We start from the raw sequence: 18,324 nt of genomic DNA, 5'->3' as shown, positions 1-18,324 counted from the left end.
TTAATTTTGATAGTCAAGTGATTATGGTTGTTTCTAACAGGCATGATCTACTAGACTGACTTAAAGTGTTACTATGATAATCAAATATTAATTTGGTGTTGAAATATTTGATGAATGACACTTCAATTTTGTAAGATTGAAAAGTAGTGTGATAACCAGTATTTATGGATTTAACGACTAGTTTTAGTTAAAAAGTATTTCGGGCAGCAGTCCCCACAACACTCAAAGAGAGAAATCAACAATCAGCATATGAATCTCAACAATGGTGACAATCAAAAGGTTCATGATGCAATGCATGCTGGGTACCAGCACAGGATAAAACTCATCCATGATTCCCAGCATGCATTGCGGCATGAATAAATTATGCCCCTGAATTGTTCACTTATTTTCTTGAATTCTTATGTGCTTATAATTTTGCATTTGTTTTAAGTTTTAGTAGCATGTGTTGTGATGTTCAGAACTGATCTTTTCATTTATTTTGTGGATTGTCACCATTGTTGTGATTCATACGCTGATTCTTGATGTTTCTGTATAAATTTCAGCTAAGATTTTTTTTTTTTATTATGAGTGAAATTTTCTTAACAGTAGTATGAATATTCAATAAGAGAAGAGACACGGGATTAGATCAGAAATAATAGTATTTGTTCTTGTCAATCTATAAACAACAATATCAGATTTGTTTTCTTCTGTGTACTTTTGTTTTGCTATAACAAGTTCCAAAGACGCATTGTTACAGCATGTAAAAAAAAAAAAAAAAAAACCTTAGTTGTTGAAAAGTCACGTTCAAGAGCCCAACTAAAGTAAACACTGATCTCCATCATGGTAGTGAAAAAAAAACACCTACACCTATTTAACTCTCCATAAGTTCTTCTGTAGACATCTGACAGAAGTAAAGTCAGTCTGGTTAGTAATGTGAATCTGGTGAAGCTGTTTTAGTAGTTGTTTAATCAGATCTTGAGAGATTTGATGTATTCTTTTATTCAGTTGATTTCATTTAAGGCTGTGGCTGAAGTCATTTGTAGTTCTTGTGTTTCTCTTTCCTTCAGTGATTCTGCAGGTGTTTATCACTTATGCTCAATCATCAATTAATCACAGAATTATCTCATTAACTTTACTCAAACACTCTGTAGTGTGCACACATTATAAGTGTTCATTTAAAACTGAGGATTTTCTTGTGGGGTTTAAAGGGTTAAAGATTTAAGATGAAGAAAAAACAGCATGAAACATAATTTAACAGTAATAAACTGTAATTAATTTACAGGAAACAAACTGTAAAAAAACTGTTATTTACTGGCACCCCTGCTGCCAGTAAATAACTGTTTTTCTACTGTTTCTTGCCGTAAGTTAATGGTTGCCAGCAAAAATAAGTGTTTTTCTACAGTTTTTTGCCGTCAAGTCAAGGAAAAACAGTAATATACTGTAAAATGTAAACGTCAGATTTACCAAATGAAAAAAAAAAGTTAATTTAACTAAAATATTTGTGAACATCCATAGAAAAAAAATAGGCAAAGTCATACACTGATCATGAGAGTAAATACTGAACTTGACTGTATAAATGTGTGTTTGCACAAGAGAGATCGTTTAGTTTAATGTAGTTTTGTTGTTCACCATTGTGCTGTAGAGTAGAGCTGGTGCTTCAGTCAATGATGAGCCACAAATTCAGATTTTCTGCTGCTTTATATAAAGATGCTGATACAGTGGTGATCTCTGTGTTGAGTATTTCAGCACATACATGTGTAATACAGCTGACAATGAGCCGCAGTGATTTGAGTAAAAGTCATGTATTTAGTTACTTTATTACTGCACATTAAGTGTAAGAAATATTCCTTCTCAGTGGACTCAAATGAAATAAGTTCCTAGTACTAACATCGTAGGAATGCTAGTTTTAAAAACTCGAACTGTTTGAAGCAGTGGGAGTGGAGTTAATTTTCATGGTAGAATTTACGGTAAAATACTGTTAAAAAATAAGAGTGGTAAATTAATGGTTAAGAGCTGTAAATTAACAGTACTTTACTGGCGCCCCTGCTGCCAGAAAATTACTGTTATTTAACGGCAAAATTTTTTACAGTGTACATGATTATATTGTTGTATCTTTATATAAAACAAAATATTAGGTATAAACTGCAAATCAGGGGTGTCTCCCCATTCTGTGTAGAATGCTTGGGGGTTATAAAGTATCTAATAAGATTCCTTCAGCAGAATTCTCTCCCCATACCGGAACTAGTAGGAGTATTCTGATTAGAACAGATATTCAACCATCTTCCTCTGAAATAGCAAGACTAGCTTCCTTCTCCCATTTAACCTTCCTAGTTGAGTGTTCTTTATAGGATTGAATAGATAAATAAAGTTTTAAGACAAGTTTCCTATTATCCTTATTTTTATAGACATTACTAAATAAATCTACTAAATTGGGTTCTTCTCCAAATATATTTCACTGTAGAAATAAGTCCTGGTTTGTAGATTTCTACCATAAAGAATACGGTAACAACATTTTAGGTTTTACAGTTTTACCTTAAATTTACAGTTAAATACTGTTATTTCATTAACTGACACAATGTTAATACACCAACCTTTTAAAGGACTGAAATCTGTTTCATACCTTTGTAATACACTGAAAATCACCAAATGCAGGTAGTGATAAGAACCAAAGTCCATCACAAGCAGCTTAATAACATATATAGAAGGTGCAGTGTCATTCACACAGACACTAAATACCATCATGGTGAGACTCATTAAACTGAAATATGCAATAAACATTAATTTAACAACAACAACATATGTAACATACAACCCTATTAAACATAACAGATAAGAAAAAAATAAGAAGAAACAGTCATTTCAAAGAAAAAACATCAAATTCAAACAAAATTTGAAATTCAACGCAGGGATTTCTGGGAACGTCAGTTTACGTTTTTTTACTGTAAATACCAGAAAATACTGTTAACTATTTTACTGGTTTGTACTGTAGCCTTTTCACAGTTTTTTAAGTTAAAATCACAGTCATTTTTTACAATGTAATAGTGATTGCAATTGTATAGCTAGCTGTGAAATGTCCAGATCTTTCCACTTTGCTATATAATCTTGGTTACAGCAGCACACTAATGATCTTAACTGAGCTGACTTATAATAGTCAGGTCAGTTAATAAACAAGCAAGGCAGTGTTCTACCCCCTTTCTCTTTAGACAGTTGCAGTGTTTAAATTTAATTCTTGGCCTACTACCCCTCCAAATAAATCTTAAAATCCACTTATCCCATTCCCTAAATTTTTTTAGAAGAACTTCAACTGGTATGGATTGGAAAAGGTATAAGAGATGAGGAAGCATGTTCATTTTTATTGTATCTATTCTATTATGCATCTCTAAGGGCACTTATCTACTGTACATTTAATCGTTTTATTTACAGGGCCATAAATACTATCAATTTATTTTGTAGTATCTTAAGTTATTAAGACTCAAAGGTACTTAAAACTTGTTGAGTTCCATTTAAATTAATATCTATTAATATATTTATAGTATAATTAAAACTTCAAATTTGGGTTTTTTAACATTTCGTTTATATCCAGAGTAGGTGCCGAATTTAGTTTTTTATAGACAGATCTTTTGCTCTAAACCTCTAACTTTTTTATTTCTTTGATTCCCTGATCATCTCTAATTAACTGAGCTATGGGCTCAATAAATAAGGCAAAAGGGGAAGGGCTGAGAGCGTAGCTTTGACGTCAACCCCTTTCCAAATTAAAACTTTAAGATGACCATTGATCCTAATTCTAGCATTTGGTAAAGAACACAAATTTTTCGTACAGCTAATGAACTCATCTCTCAAGCCAAATCTTCAAGGTACTCCCAGCGGACTGAGTCAAAACTAATATTTACTAAACTAATATTTACTGCTCTGGTATTTTCTTTGGTGATATGATCAATTACATGCAGAACCCGCCTAATATTATCTTGTGTCTGCCTATCACGCACAAATCCTGCTTGATCTAAATCCATTAATTGTGGTATTATATCTTCCAGTCTTTTAGCTAATATTGATACATGCAGTTTGCTTTATGTTTCAATAAAAATTACTTCACCACATAGCTTGTTTCAAGGCAGTTCAGGGGACCTTAAACTAGTAGTAAAACACTGAGCATACATTACATGTTATTGGTGACCAAGCCTGAACTACATCTGAAACATAAAGCAAAATCAGAACATTGTATACAAAAATATAACAGCAAAACAAAAAAGAAAAGAGGACCTCCATTCTGAAGTAATGAGCACTTCTAAATGTGGGGGAACAGTCAGCTAACCAACAGGGCCCATCTACAGTGCAACCTGTTATTCCCAATAGGGTGTTCTGTATGCACTTACAAACGTCAAAAACTAATATTTTTCCAGTGTTTGTTGGTCAACTACATACAACATACTAATGGCTATTCCATCCATTCATGAATCAGATATTAAATCTCCAATAGAAGTAAAGACTTGTTGTTCGTTACATTCAATATAAGAAAAAAAGGAGGAAGAATCAACTTAATCAGCAAGTACAGTCTTTACTCCCACACACTGAGGGAAAACACTATCTCTTGGTACAAATCAAAACATTAAGGTCCTTAAGCGATAATTCTCGTTTGCCCAGTTCTCTACCTTTACAGTATAAAGTCACTTATCACTCTTTTATCTCACAATCTCTTTACCTCCAACTAGTGCACTAGTAGGAAGTGGGATAGTTATAAATATGAACTAGGAGTGTATTCTTCCACTGTTTGTTTCCCTAATGGTAACCCATGTCTTGCCCTGGACAGTTCCACTCTGTCCATCTCTGTCCATCTCTGGTAGTAGCTCAATCCCTACTCGAGGTAGGACCTACCGCAGAGACCTATTCGGTATGTAGTACTGCCCTCCTTAGGTCAGTCCATATTAGTTTCCCCACATGTCACCTCCCTTCGGGTAGGATGTGGTCTCTGTAGAGACCTTATCTCTTGGACCTAGGCACGCAACATTTCAATCCAGCCTTGCTGGGGAAAAAAAGGAGAAAAAGATCTGAAACAAGTCATAATAATATAACTGTATTGCACGTAAATATATAATGTTTTTATATTTTTACGAACAGTACCCTAGTGAAAAAACTGTATACTTAAGTACAATTTATTTGTATGTACTTCAGTGTAACTGAATGTATTTGTGGCTTACTATAAATTGGTATACTTAAAGTCTGTTAAATTGAAACAACAAATTTAGTACTTAATGCATTCTATATGTGCTAAAGTTTTAATAAAAATTCATTTGTGCTAAAGTGGAACTATTTTAAGTATACTTAAATACACTTTAAATATACCTTCTTGTATTTAAGTTTTGAGATGCAGAATTCAATCAGAATAAACTTCACATGTATTTTGCTGACATTACAGTCACACTTTAAGTTAAATGTGTTAAACGTGCATTATTATACTAATAACAAACTGAGGTCATACTGTCCTTTACCTTTAGTAACTTTAAAATGCACTGCAATGGCATTCAAAGTAAACTTGGAGTGTGCTAATAATATCATTATGGTGTGCATTTAATGCAAATAATGAATCTTTCTAAATTATGGCACAGCTTTACAATTCGTCTTTTACTATCATTCCCAGCATACCAGCTAACTCACTCGGAAAACATCAGTGCATCACATCATCACAGCATCTTAAAATAATTACATTTTTCTCAGATTTGAAATACACGGTGAGACTTGTGTCTTTGGCTGGAATGAGTTAGTAGACTAAAGGTTTCTTCAGAAAAATGTGCCAAGTCTGCAATACAGATTCCCAATAGTGTGCACTCTAGTGAGTTCAGATGTTTAGCAAAAGGGATGAAGGAAAAACAAATATCAATACACCGAATTACATACAGTACAAACAATCCCCACAGACCTAATGGCCTTTATACATCTACAGGATCATAGGATGAGTACTGTAGCTTCATTCATCCCTTACCAAGACTCATTCCACCTGTCATTTGGGGTTATGAAGTTAGCATCCTCTTTCAAAGGTTTCATCCAGTTGGTTTATATGTGTGTGTGTGTGTGTGTGTATGTAGGTCATATTTGAAGTGTTTTTTTGTTGTTTGTTTTTTTTTTTTTTTTTTTTTTTGTGCCCAGAGAACACCATTTGTGAAAAAAAAAAAAAAAAAAAAAAAAAAAAAAAAATATATATATATATATATATATATATATATATATATATATATATATATATATATATATATATAATATATATATATATATATTATTTATTTATTTATTTATTTATTTATTTATATATTATGTTGTAGATTTTTTTTTTTTATGTTGTAGGAATTAAGAACCTAGCCAGTGTACCTTCTTAAAGATGAACGTATATATTTCATCCTTCCCCAAATGCATTTGTAAAAAGTATAATGTTTTACAAATTCATTTGTAGTGCACTCAGATTGTGCTAGATTAAAACATGAAGTAAACTACATTTAGAGTGTATTTTCAGTTAATATAGACGTCACTCTATTTTTAGTTTACTTATCATGAAATAAATATATTTTAAATACAATTAAGTATATTTGTTCTTCACAAGGGTATATTAACAGAATGTATTATTATTATTATTATTATTATTATTATTATTATTATAGTAACAGAAAAGTGCTACATGTCTTCCCTGACAGATGCATATTTCATGGGAGAGTTTCTAGAATTATGGGCAGATGAATAGAGGATTTACAGATCAGTGTCTTTTTTTCATTATTATTAAATGCTTTACTTACTGTGTTGGTCTCTGCATCACAAATGCCATCCATCCCTGCTGTGAGTGTGTTAGCACATTAGACCAGTTGACATCAGTTATGTGTAACAGCATTCAGGTATATTTTTTAAACACTCATGCAGATTGCTGTATTTTCATTGTCTATATTGTGTCTGTGCATTTGGTCGTTTGCAAATGTAAATTGTCATACCTTTGTAAATGACTTCGATATCATTAACCTGATAAGAGTTATAATATTGTCTGGACCACACTGCAGACTATTATTGTGCTCTCTCCACTCATTTCCAGTTTTCTGCTGTTACTTTTTTCTTATTTTTTCCGATTAAATCAACATGCATGCCCTTCCCACCTGCTTAAGTTTTCTGCTGTTACTTTTTTCTTATTTTTTCCGATTAAATCAACATGCATGCCCTTCCCACCTGCTTAAGTTAGCTATTAAATCAGAAAATGATCTAACAGGCGCACAGATAGAGGTTATAGCTCAATCTGACATTACTGATTTATCATGAGTAACCAACTAGTAATCATTGCCTATTAAAGGAGATGGATGCAAACATTAAATATGCATGATTTGCAAATAAGAAAACTTTAATAATTAATAATAATCACCATGCATCACAAGAAGATTTAACTTTCAAAATGCATTAAACATTTGATGAATGATATCCCCTATAGTGATAATTTTGTGTTTCATCATTGAATCAAAATTGTCTAATTTTAAACTGTTCAAATTCAATTTAAACATTTTAGTTCTCTTTTGAATTTAATGCAGATATTGTCTTAAGCTTTGTATAACAAACTTAGCATTTTTCCGTAACACAGGTAAAAAACTTGAGACAACTTGAAACATATGAACAAATCAAATGCTGCTGTAATCAGCTATTTATTGGCTGCGTGATCATTAAATAACAACCTGTAAACTAGTTGTTTGTGTGCAGGGTGAAAAATGCGAACGTACATTTCTGGATAACTCCCAGTGTGGCTATTATTGTTGTGTAATATGACAGCAAAGCATATTACTGAACACAGCACTATGAGAGCTCCAATCATGAGTGAGTGCTTTAATTGAAGTAATTCATTTTTTAGTGTCCACCTTTGCTTAAATTGAATTAAATTTCAGAGCCAAAAAAAATGTTTTGGTTGCCAAATGACATCATTGCTTGATCTAAATGGTTGCACTTTCGTCCAGGCTCACACTGTTTTGTGGATGGCTTTTGAGAGGAAGATTAAACTCTCTAACATTGCACTGTATTTTTTAATTGTTGCAAATGTGTTGCAACCATTTTAGTCTGGAGCTCTGTATTGCACAAGATAAAATGACATGAAACATAATGTTGAATAAATATTTTAATATAAATTAATTTTAAAGGCAAAAAAAATATTACAAAACAACAAATGTAATTAAGTGTTGTAATTTTTCATCATTAAAATATGGTTTTATTTATTTAAAATTAAAAGAGCCCACCCACGTGTCTATGATATGATATTCTGGACAGGACTCGAGTGTCTCCTTCAATGAGCTGTTAAGTATATGGATTTTATTTGTTCATTATTTGTTCAACTTGTTGTCTGTCAGGCAAAAAAAGTCAGAATGCATAAATCAGAAAAGTAAAACTTTCCTCAACAAGAAACATGATTTGAGCTATCCCAGTAATTATAAAACCAGCAGCTAAAAACATGCGTCACCCTGGACATCGCTTTAGCTTGATGTATTATTATTGAGGCAGAGACATGCTAATGAGTTCATTCAGTTTTGATGGGAACCCAACCAGTTATGCACTGTCCAGAGCACTTAATTTTAAATGCAGCTCTTTTACTTTATTTCAGTTCATTCTGTTGTGGCTTGAGTTTGCTCCATATCCTCCATATCCCACCAGACTCCAGCACCTTCATACCATTAACTGTACTTTAGATAATGAAAGGTTTAATAAAGTTTTACAAGAGTATTTGCGGCAGTATTTTATTCATGAATTAAATGCATCTTTACTTAAAAGTAAAATGATTAGCTAATATATGACCCAGTTAATATCTTTTTGTGTAATAATTTCTTCACTTTTATGCTACATTTTAAGGTGTTGCCATTAATTATTCTGTCATTTTCCTGCTGCTGTAATTCCATGGTTGAGATGACTGCAGAGATGTATTCTACATCTTTGACACGGACACACTCCTTTAGTTTTCAGTTCAGCAGAGAAAGTTATAAGAAGGCATAGTAAAGTGCAATGTGTGACAGCGAACTCTCAACATCGAGAAATAGCACCAGTAACTGAAGAAACACATATTTTTGTGCCTAATTCTGACCCCCCGCCAGATTATTACACCCCTCGTATTGTTGGGTAGGCAATCAGGTGGCGACTTCAACGAGGGGTGTAATAATTTGGCAGGAGGTCGAAATTGGACACGACACCGGGACTGGTGCCACAAACACTAACCGTGAGATCTGCAGTGTCGGAGGAGAGAAAGAATGTGGCGGACGAGCGCAGTCAAGCAACAGAAATGAAACAAAATCAGTTTTTATTAAATTATAGTCTATATATAAAAAGAATGAATACTCAAAATATATTTGACCTAACAGATTAACAAAAGGAAAGGAAAAGACAGTGTATATGCTGTTGAGTTTGGTTCATTTTTTGTGTGGCACGGCACTCTACAAACAAGTTCATGGAAAGGAATAGTAAATAAGTGTTGACAAAGTGTTATGATCGTATTGTTTGCGCCTGTCTGTTAGCATTGAAGTTTAACTGCACTGACAACCTGTGAAACCTGTGAAGTCGCTTAAAACATGTTTTGTGGACTTTTAGTGCCTCTAGCTACCCAGATTCAGTCATTTATTTGAATGCAAACAAATTAGTATGTAAACTGCAAAAAGTTACAAGCATGAAATAAGCCACAGGAAAAAAATCACAGTGGATTTATGGTAATGGTAATGAAAAACAACAATTATGAGTACTTCCTCACACACTGCCACTATCACACACATATTTTTCAGGTGCAGTCACATTAGTGAAATTTTGCAACTAATTGTCAATAGTGTAGCGATGTATGAAGCACAACTGACAAAGTCATCCCTTTCAAATCAAGCAGCTTTCTGTTGGTCAGAATGGTCAACCATTTGCATGGTCAACTTAAACTTGTTGGGAAATCTGTTGGGGAATTTTTCACACTTGAAATTCCAGATCTTGTACATTCCTATTTTGATGACTGTATTGCCCGTGACAAATGTGACTGTACCTTCAGACCTATCTTGAGCCTGAGTGTAGTGACGATGTTAAAAGGGGAGGCTGATCATCTGTCACAGTTATAACGACAGGAAACAATACAGTATTAATATTTTATTTATTTATTTTTTCTCATTACTCTTATACATGTCAGTGGCATACAATATATTTTGATTTAGGTAATAGCTAATAGCTTATCTTATTTTGGTTTATTGTCCATTAAATATCTGTATTGGCCATAATCGTCCAGGAATCATATTAAATAACAGGTCCATGTGCTATTATTATTGTTTTTGGTAAGTTGTGCAGATGACAAACATACAGTAGTGTAAATATTTGAAGTGGCACTTTTTAACCACCTCTCACTTGCTTGCACAAACAATGTTCCTGTATTAAATAAATAGTTCACCCAAAAACTATTAATTTTGTCATTGTTTATTCACCCTCGTGCTGTTTGGCTTTTAATTTCCAGATTTTTAGATTTAACTTTTGCCATGAGGATTATATTCCAGAATGTTAAGAAATTATTTACTTTGATTTATAAAGGTTCTTTACTATAGAGACTCAGAATATATATATATATATATAATATATATATAATATATATATATTAATTAAGAAGAACAGAATGAAAAAATAAATAAATATGCTTTTAAAAAGGAAATGTTTGCGTGCATTTACATGATAGCTTTGATTTCAACATTATTAATTTAACTATATTTCCCCTCTTTTTTTCAGTTTTTTCAGTTGATTTTGTTTTTGAAAAATTTCTAAACAGACCTCATCAATAGATCTATTAATGTTTCTTAACACTTCTTCTCTGTTTTATAAACTCGTACAGCCTCAGGACACCTCATCGCCACAGATTGATAATGCCTTTATCACATACAGACTCATTAAACAATTACACAATTAAACTGCATTTGAAGTTGCTAGCTCCCATTCAGCCTTTTAAAATGACAGTTTTGTATGAGTGATTTTATAATATTTCAGAGGCGTTCCAGGAGAAAGTTCAGTGCTTATTCTCAGTCTAAGAGCCAAATTTACTAACAGCTTGCACCAACGAAAACAGTTTTTAGGTGTTAAAATAGTACTGTAAAGTACTGAAGGCGTGCAGTGAAGAATTAGCGCTGAAAAAGCATGGACAGTTATTTTTGCTCCTGACCTCATTGAAAATGCATTTGTAGGAGTTTCCTTAAGATGCAAAATTTATGGGAGGAGAGTATTAAAATGAATCTCACGACATGATTAACTAACGTTTGTGCTCGTCACATTACTGGTATTTGCGTAATTATTTCATGCTCCCAAAAATAACATAATCTTAAAGCAGACACTAATCTGTGCTGCTCTTGGTAGATTGTGTTGGTAATTATGGAAATGATCTGGCTGCATCTGTGTTCTTAAATTTGCGCACAGTCAGTAAATCACCCGCATAATTGTCCACTCTCATTAGCGTTTCTTTTTTTTTGGGGGGGGGGGGGGTGCTCTCACACTAATTTGCCCTGTTTAGTTAATCTCACCCTGTCATTCTAAGATTTCTATTTGTGTAATGTAGTTTGATTAAATCAATAAACCTCAAGAAGACTAGTTTCAACATGGTTAAGGGCCCGACATACGGACATGGGTGTGTACAGACAAAGGCATATTTTACATCTTCGACTGTGGCTCAGATAGCAAAGCCAGAAATATCTATTTTATCAATTTGAGTGCAACGGAGCACAGGTAATCTCTTCCCAAGGCCCCTCAGATCTACTGCTTTAGTCATAATCTGATTGAATCTTCTTTGTGTCTTGGAGGGGGAGGTTAAGAGATAAGGTGTGTGGAAAGCAGAACAGAGAATGGAAAAAAAGAGAGGAGAAATAAAGAGACAGAAGATGGTTAGAGACAACCCATCATTCTGGTGAAAAAAAAAGAAAAAAAAACTTTCAGCAGCTTCTAATAACAGCTATACATTGCCTAAAGCTCAGATGATTTTGAAGGACTTAGAGAAGATAATGTAGCAACCTGTTAGTGGAAATATTGGAAATCTTTTATCTTTTCACACACTGAGCTGTCCTAATCCTCAGTAAAACAAGCTGTAAAGCTGCAATCATCTGTAGAGGAAAGCATTTAGACACACACGCTCACACAGAATTACATTCACATCATTCTCCATGGTGGCAGTACAGTATAGCAAAAACTTTGGCTGCTTGCAGATGCCAACAGAGGAACTTCAGTGACTTACAGCAGTCAGGAGCAGAGGGTCCCAGGAGCTGTGAATGATGAACCCTGAGACTGTAGTGATCTTTTTCTAATGTGATGAACTTGACTGACATCATTTTCAGAGGAAGGGCCACTGAAAACGTGTTTCCTTTCTTCATTTTAATTGACAAATGATTTTATCCCCTAATGGCTTCAAGCATCCTTTATCCTGTCCACCAATTCATCTCAAAGTTTAGCAATATTGGCATGGTTCAGTTCTTATTTTTTTTTGTAAAAAAGTTACATAGATTGCAAAAACAAAAAAAAACAAAAAAAATTACAGTAATGATACTGCTTAAAAAAGTAATATTGATAATCACTTGACGTCTTGAATTGCAGTAATTTATTTTAGCATTATTGTCCTGAAAAAAAAAAATTGCAGCAAGCAGAGTGTCTTTTCATTAGCTACCCTGTAGACAATCTTTTATATATTGAATTAAGAGAAATGGATTTGTAATTAGGAGCATTTTAATTGTAATTCAGTGAGACAGTGGGTGAATGCTGCTGTAGAATGGATGTGAATATAACGTATTTAATTAAATTCAAATGTATTTGTATGCCGCTTTTTTCTACAATATGCTTATTAGCATGCATATTAGTATATTGGCTGTTTATTAGTACTTATAAAGCACACATTAATGCCTTCTTCTGCTTGAGCATATTTTAGATGGCTTAATCCTCCCTTACCCTAAATTTAACAACTACCTTACTATAAAAAAGCAGCAAATTATGAGCTTATTAAGGCAAAAGTCATGGTTAATAGTTAGTTAACAGTGTGACCATTTATTAATTAAGTTTTTTGTTTATTTATTTATTTTTAAATATGCAAATTGCCTCTAACTTTCAAATTAATGAATGTACATTGTGTAGGTTTGTCAGGTTTTGCAGAGTGTACATTTGCTTATGCTTATAGAATATAAATTCTGATAAGTAAGAAAAAAGTATACTTTGCAGTGTATTTTTAGTCAAAAGAGATACAAAAGAAAAGTTGCTCGAGCAGCTAAAGAGCAGACATGGAACTACTGGCTCAAGCAATGGAAACAAAAAATGCAACAAGGCTCGAGGCAGGAAGAAAATATTCAGGACTTTAGCCGAGAAAAGTCAGTGCTGTCAATATCCATATTGAAGACAAAAGCCGAAGTTTTGTGTGTAATTTGTAACTTGCCCCTGACAGTTGCAGGTGCTGGTTTCTCTAGGTTCTGTATCTTAAAGAACTTTTGTGTGTAATGACAGTAAAACCGGCTTCTGGTTTTTCAGGTTGGGTATCAGGGCTGTAATTATCAGATGAGGTGTCATTATAGCGATGCACCTTGTCACACTTTAGCAGCGGTGGCCTGATATGTGTGTGTGTGTGTATTTGATAAATGTGTGGTGTCAGATGACTCACATCTTCCTTATTTCCTCTCCTGACACACAAACTCCATTTTTGTTTTTTTGTTTTAATAAAAACTAAGTAGACAACTGAGACAGTTCTCAGATCCCCTCGGCTCTGGAAATGGCCTATTCATTGCTGGTTTTTGATGTATTAAAGTTTGACCCATAATCTTATCTCTCTTCAGAATTATCTAAACTTTACTTAAGAGCCACTGGGAGTTTCTAGACAGAAAGTTGGAGACAGTTTAACTCAAGGTTTTGGACTGTAGGTGTAGGTATGTTTAAAGTGAAGGTACAGCTCCTTCTCTAGGTGCCTGCATTATGTGGAGGTACAGTATCTTTAAATGTATAGAATGGTTGTAGGTGGGTTTTGTGGCAATATAGTGCCAGACGAACTTCAGCTGTTTAGTGTTTCAGTCCTCTCATAACATCTTAACCAGTCTAAAAATTCTAACTTATAATGGCAGAAATAGTAGTAAGACATTTAATTTAATTAATGAGTTAATTAACTTTTTTCTCTGATTGTATCGGGGTTGCACCATGAAAATGTGCTTTTCAACATATCTTCATATAGAAACGAGCTGTCGAGGTTTTTTTGAGAAATTAATATTTTTACTTAGCAAGAATGAATTACATTGATCACAGTGACAGTAAAGGCATTTACAATGTTGCAAAAGATTGCAGTTTCAAATGAATGCTGTTTTATTAATTATCTATTGATCAAACTATTCTGAAAAAAAAAAATATCACGGTTTCCATAAAAATATTAAGCAACACAACTCTTTTCAAATTGATATTAATGATAAATGTTTCTTGAGCACCAAACCAGCACATTTCAATGATTTCTGAAGGATCTTGTGACACAAGTGTAATGGCTGCTGAAAATTCAGTTTTGCATCACAAAAAATAAATTACATTTCACAATATATTCAAATACAAAACAGTTGTTTTAAATTGTAATAATATTTCACAGTATGTACTGTTTTTCTGTATTTTCGATTAAATAAATGCAACCTTGGAGAAAATAAGAGAATATAAGAGATATGTATGTATGTATGTGTGTCTGCATAAAGACATCAGGCAAAGCAGATTTAGCTGTATTAATTTTTTTTAAAACACACCAACAACACAGATAATGTTTATCAAATTCAATTTTTTTTATTTTTTTTTTATTTTTATTTTACATTTTTATTTTGGTAAACATCCCACCTGGTTTAGATTTTTGACTTGACTATTCCATTGAGAAGGTCTTTTTTCCATAAATTACTGATAATGGGAGCTTTGCTAGGGGGTTGTGTGTGTGTGTGTGTGTGGTTTTACTTCACTATACTTCAGAGACAACTTTATATTTGTTAAACCTGCCTTTGAAGTCATTTATGGAAGTGCTGATTTAGGATAAAAATGAAGTCTTTTATATTCTAAAATGCAAATAGTTTTCTTTCAGCAGTAGAGCTGTGGGTAGGTCTGTAGTCTTTATTATTAGCTTATATATATAAAAAATGTAAGTCTTTGATGTGTTTTCATGATTGTTTAGTAAATGTGTGTCTGTGTATTGAGCATGGATATCAAACAGTCATATGAGATAAATGCATTAACTGTTAAAGAATATTAAGAACTTTAAATGTATTTAGTTAATTACCATACATTTGTTTAAGAATATCAATGGGTAGTAACAGTGAAAAATTGCCTTTTAAATGATTTCATAGCTTTGGCTAAAAACTGATGGTGTTTTTCGTAATTTGTCAGTCTCTAACAGTCTAGTCTCTTTTCTTCTTAAATATTTTGCACATTTCTCCCAACAGACCGGATCATATTTCAGGTCCACTTACAGCTCAGACTCAGACACCCACCCAAAACTCAATAGCTATGTTAATCTTGTTTTTGGGGTTTATTTGGCTTTCTTGTTCATTTGTTTTTGTTTAAATTTTTAGTTGTGCAACTAAATCCTTAATCGTCCTGTTGACAGAAACCAATATTAGACAGTGTGGTTGTAAAACCAGCACACACAATGCATCTGTTTGTGGTAACTGAGCATCTGAACAGAGCAGATGGCAGTGGGCTTAGCCCTCTTCCATGAACCATTTGAATTTTGTGACTCGCGTTTCACCTTTCGGACTCAGATGACACTGTGGATCGATTTACAACTAAATGCATCCTATCTGTGACTCGCTTACTCGTACTGTCACGCTAGCACTATTCTTTGTCTCATCCCTTCTCTTCTTTTTGGTTGTGTTTGTTGGAATTGTTGTCATAGTAAACATCTCAGAAATAATGAGTCCCTGGTGTAATGTGATCAGCTCAATGAAAAAAAAAAAAGGTATATTTGTTTTCTTTACTGCACTGTTTTCTTCACAAAATACCATAATTGTGCAAAAAAAAATAAATCACACCTACTCAGAAGTTGTGACAACCGTATAGAGAAATCACACATTCAGAGATGACAGAAGGGATCATGTACAGTCAAAAATAAACCCCGACAGGGTGATCAGGTCTTGCATCATCTATCACTCGTGATGCTTCTTTTGTGATTTTAGCTACAATGTAACATGTCTTTGTCTATTTGAAGTTCTCTCTTACAGGTTTTCTTGGTTTTGGTCTGTTTTTTCCTGAAGATTTTACCTCCTTGAAGGGTTTTATGCACACTATGTATGTAACCTGCTCACTCCCCATCAGTTTGATTCAGAAACAAATTTTGAGTTTTATCCATGAAATAATAAGTATATATTTATTGTTTCTAAAATGGCCTCTAAGTATTACGTTTTTTTGTTGTTGTTGTTTATTTGACAGAAATAATAATTAACCACCTTTTAAAATTGACAATTTTATAACAGAGAATTGAAAAAAGAAAGAAAGAAACTTTTGAAAATTCACATTTTTCAGTTTATAATCACGTTTCTTCACAAACAAGTATTCCAGACTTCTCTATTAGTTGTTTGTTCATCATCACAAATGGTCTGTCAGTTGATGCCTACATTTAAAACTCTTTTAAGACTGAAAACTTATAGCATCCAGTTACTTATTCCCGAAAAGTCCCCAAACTGCCAGTTTTTTCTGCCAGTGAGAGACAGAAATCTTTATACACGTATCTGTCATTATGGCTTAAAGTTCACATCATTCAAAACTTTTCACAGGTTGTGAGTGGAGCCCAGAATGCCAAAACTCTGAAACAAAACGCTTTCTCTCATGTAACAGTAAACTGTTGACTTATCTCCGGCATTCGCAATCGAGCGCTGGCTTCTCACTCATCTGTGAAGTTTTAACACATTCACCTTATTCCTCCAGTTCCTGCTCGAGATGATTTTGTCAGCGATGCCATTTACCCAATTACTCACCTTCAGAGGAACGCCACTGGATGACTTCACGTGTGTTTTCAAAGTTTTGGGTTTCAGAGTCGCCCATTTGTGTCGGTTTCATTTTAGAGATAACGTGCTGATGCATCTTCTCTCGTGGCTGGACTTTTATCTTTTTAGGAGTACTACTGGATATGGTGTCTACATGTTTAAACTTGCATCTGAAGACATTGCAGTGCGAAGCTGATTGGCACAATCGTTGTATACGGAACAGATAGAATTATAGGTCTTTCTTTTAATTTTCAGTCTTTCTAGTGCCTGTTTGAAACTGAAGCAAGCTCAGACATATGCTTCTTATCTCAGTTCTACTCAATACTGAAGACATATCAGCAAAATGAGCAAAGATAGGTGCAAGAGACAGTATTTTGCAGCAGCGATTATTGCTGTATTTGCCCTCCACATGATATTTTTGCTTGTATTAGCCAGAATGGTAGGTTTATCTGTCTTTTGAAGAGACAATCTCAGTGGTAGTGTCTTTGGTACCTTTCCACAAGCTTACCGCAAACCCATAGGCTTTTGATAAACCATCTCAGGATGAAATGATAATTTCACTCTCTCCCCTTCGCTATCTCTTTACCACACTTCATTTTAGACCACAAGCAGAGAGGCTCCAGTCTCTCGTCAGCAAAATTGGAGCCTCCTTTTTGTTGGGATCTCAGAGGGCTGATTCATTTTCATTTTGAGTTTTTCCTCTTAGCCAGCAACGAAGAGCTTTTTAGGCATTTAAATCAGCTGCCTCACAGATTATTCCATTTTTTCTTTTTTCTTTTTTCTTAATAGAACTTTTTTTTTTTTGGATTGGTGTTCGTAATGCGCCATTAAAGTCTGCGAGTTGTAAATCATCTCAACCGATTTCATTCCTCACCCAAACGCTGCCCATTGAATAATGAGCATCTCTGATTTATAATTCAGAGTGGAAACTTTGAGTGTTAGGCATCATAACAAAACCACAAGCACTCGCTGGAGCAGAAGCAAAATTGTTGTTACTGTAGCAACTCATTAAAGTACATGCACGCACACACTCATATTTACATCTTCATTTAATTCACTTTATTAGCAGCAGCCTCAGAATACAGATGGTTTAACTCTGTTGTGCACAGTTAACGGGTGTTTCTGGCGCAAGAACGTACATCCGCAAATATTAGGTGAACAACGCATGTTATGCATCCTTGAATGATTGTAGTTCTGCTCCACCTTACTGAAATCTATCAAAAAAGCTACGCTAATCCTGTCAAGTTTTTTGTTGTAGTAGCTGCTGAGGAAAAAGCACGTTGTCTCGGGTTTGTTTTGTGGCCAATGATCTTTCTTTGTGCTGACTGGCAGGAGATAATGTGGCGGAGAGACTAGCCATCACACTGCAGCTTTTATCTTCTGAATAGAGACA

General features: G+C 33.8%; 1 protein-coding gene across 1 annotated transcript in view; it reads left to right on the top strand.

Annotated features, from left to right (window-relative positions):
- Positions 1-18,324, top strand: part of ar (androgen receptor) — a 70,963-nt gene that overhangs the window by 43,515 nt on the left and 9,124 nt on the right. The gene's annotated exons all lie outside the window — the stretch shown is intronic.

Source organism: Carassius gibelio, chromosome A5 (assembly GCF_023724105.1).
Source record: "Carassius gibelio isolate Cgi1373 ecotype wild population from Czech Republic chromosome A5, carGib1.2-hapl.c, whole genome shotgun sequence".
Taxonomy (NCBI): domain Eukaryota; kingdom Metazoa; phylum Chordata; class Actinopteri; order Cypriniformes; family Cyprinidae; genus Carassius; species Carassius gibelio.
This window is presented reverse-complemented; position numbering and strand designations above follow the sequence as displayed.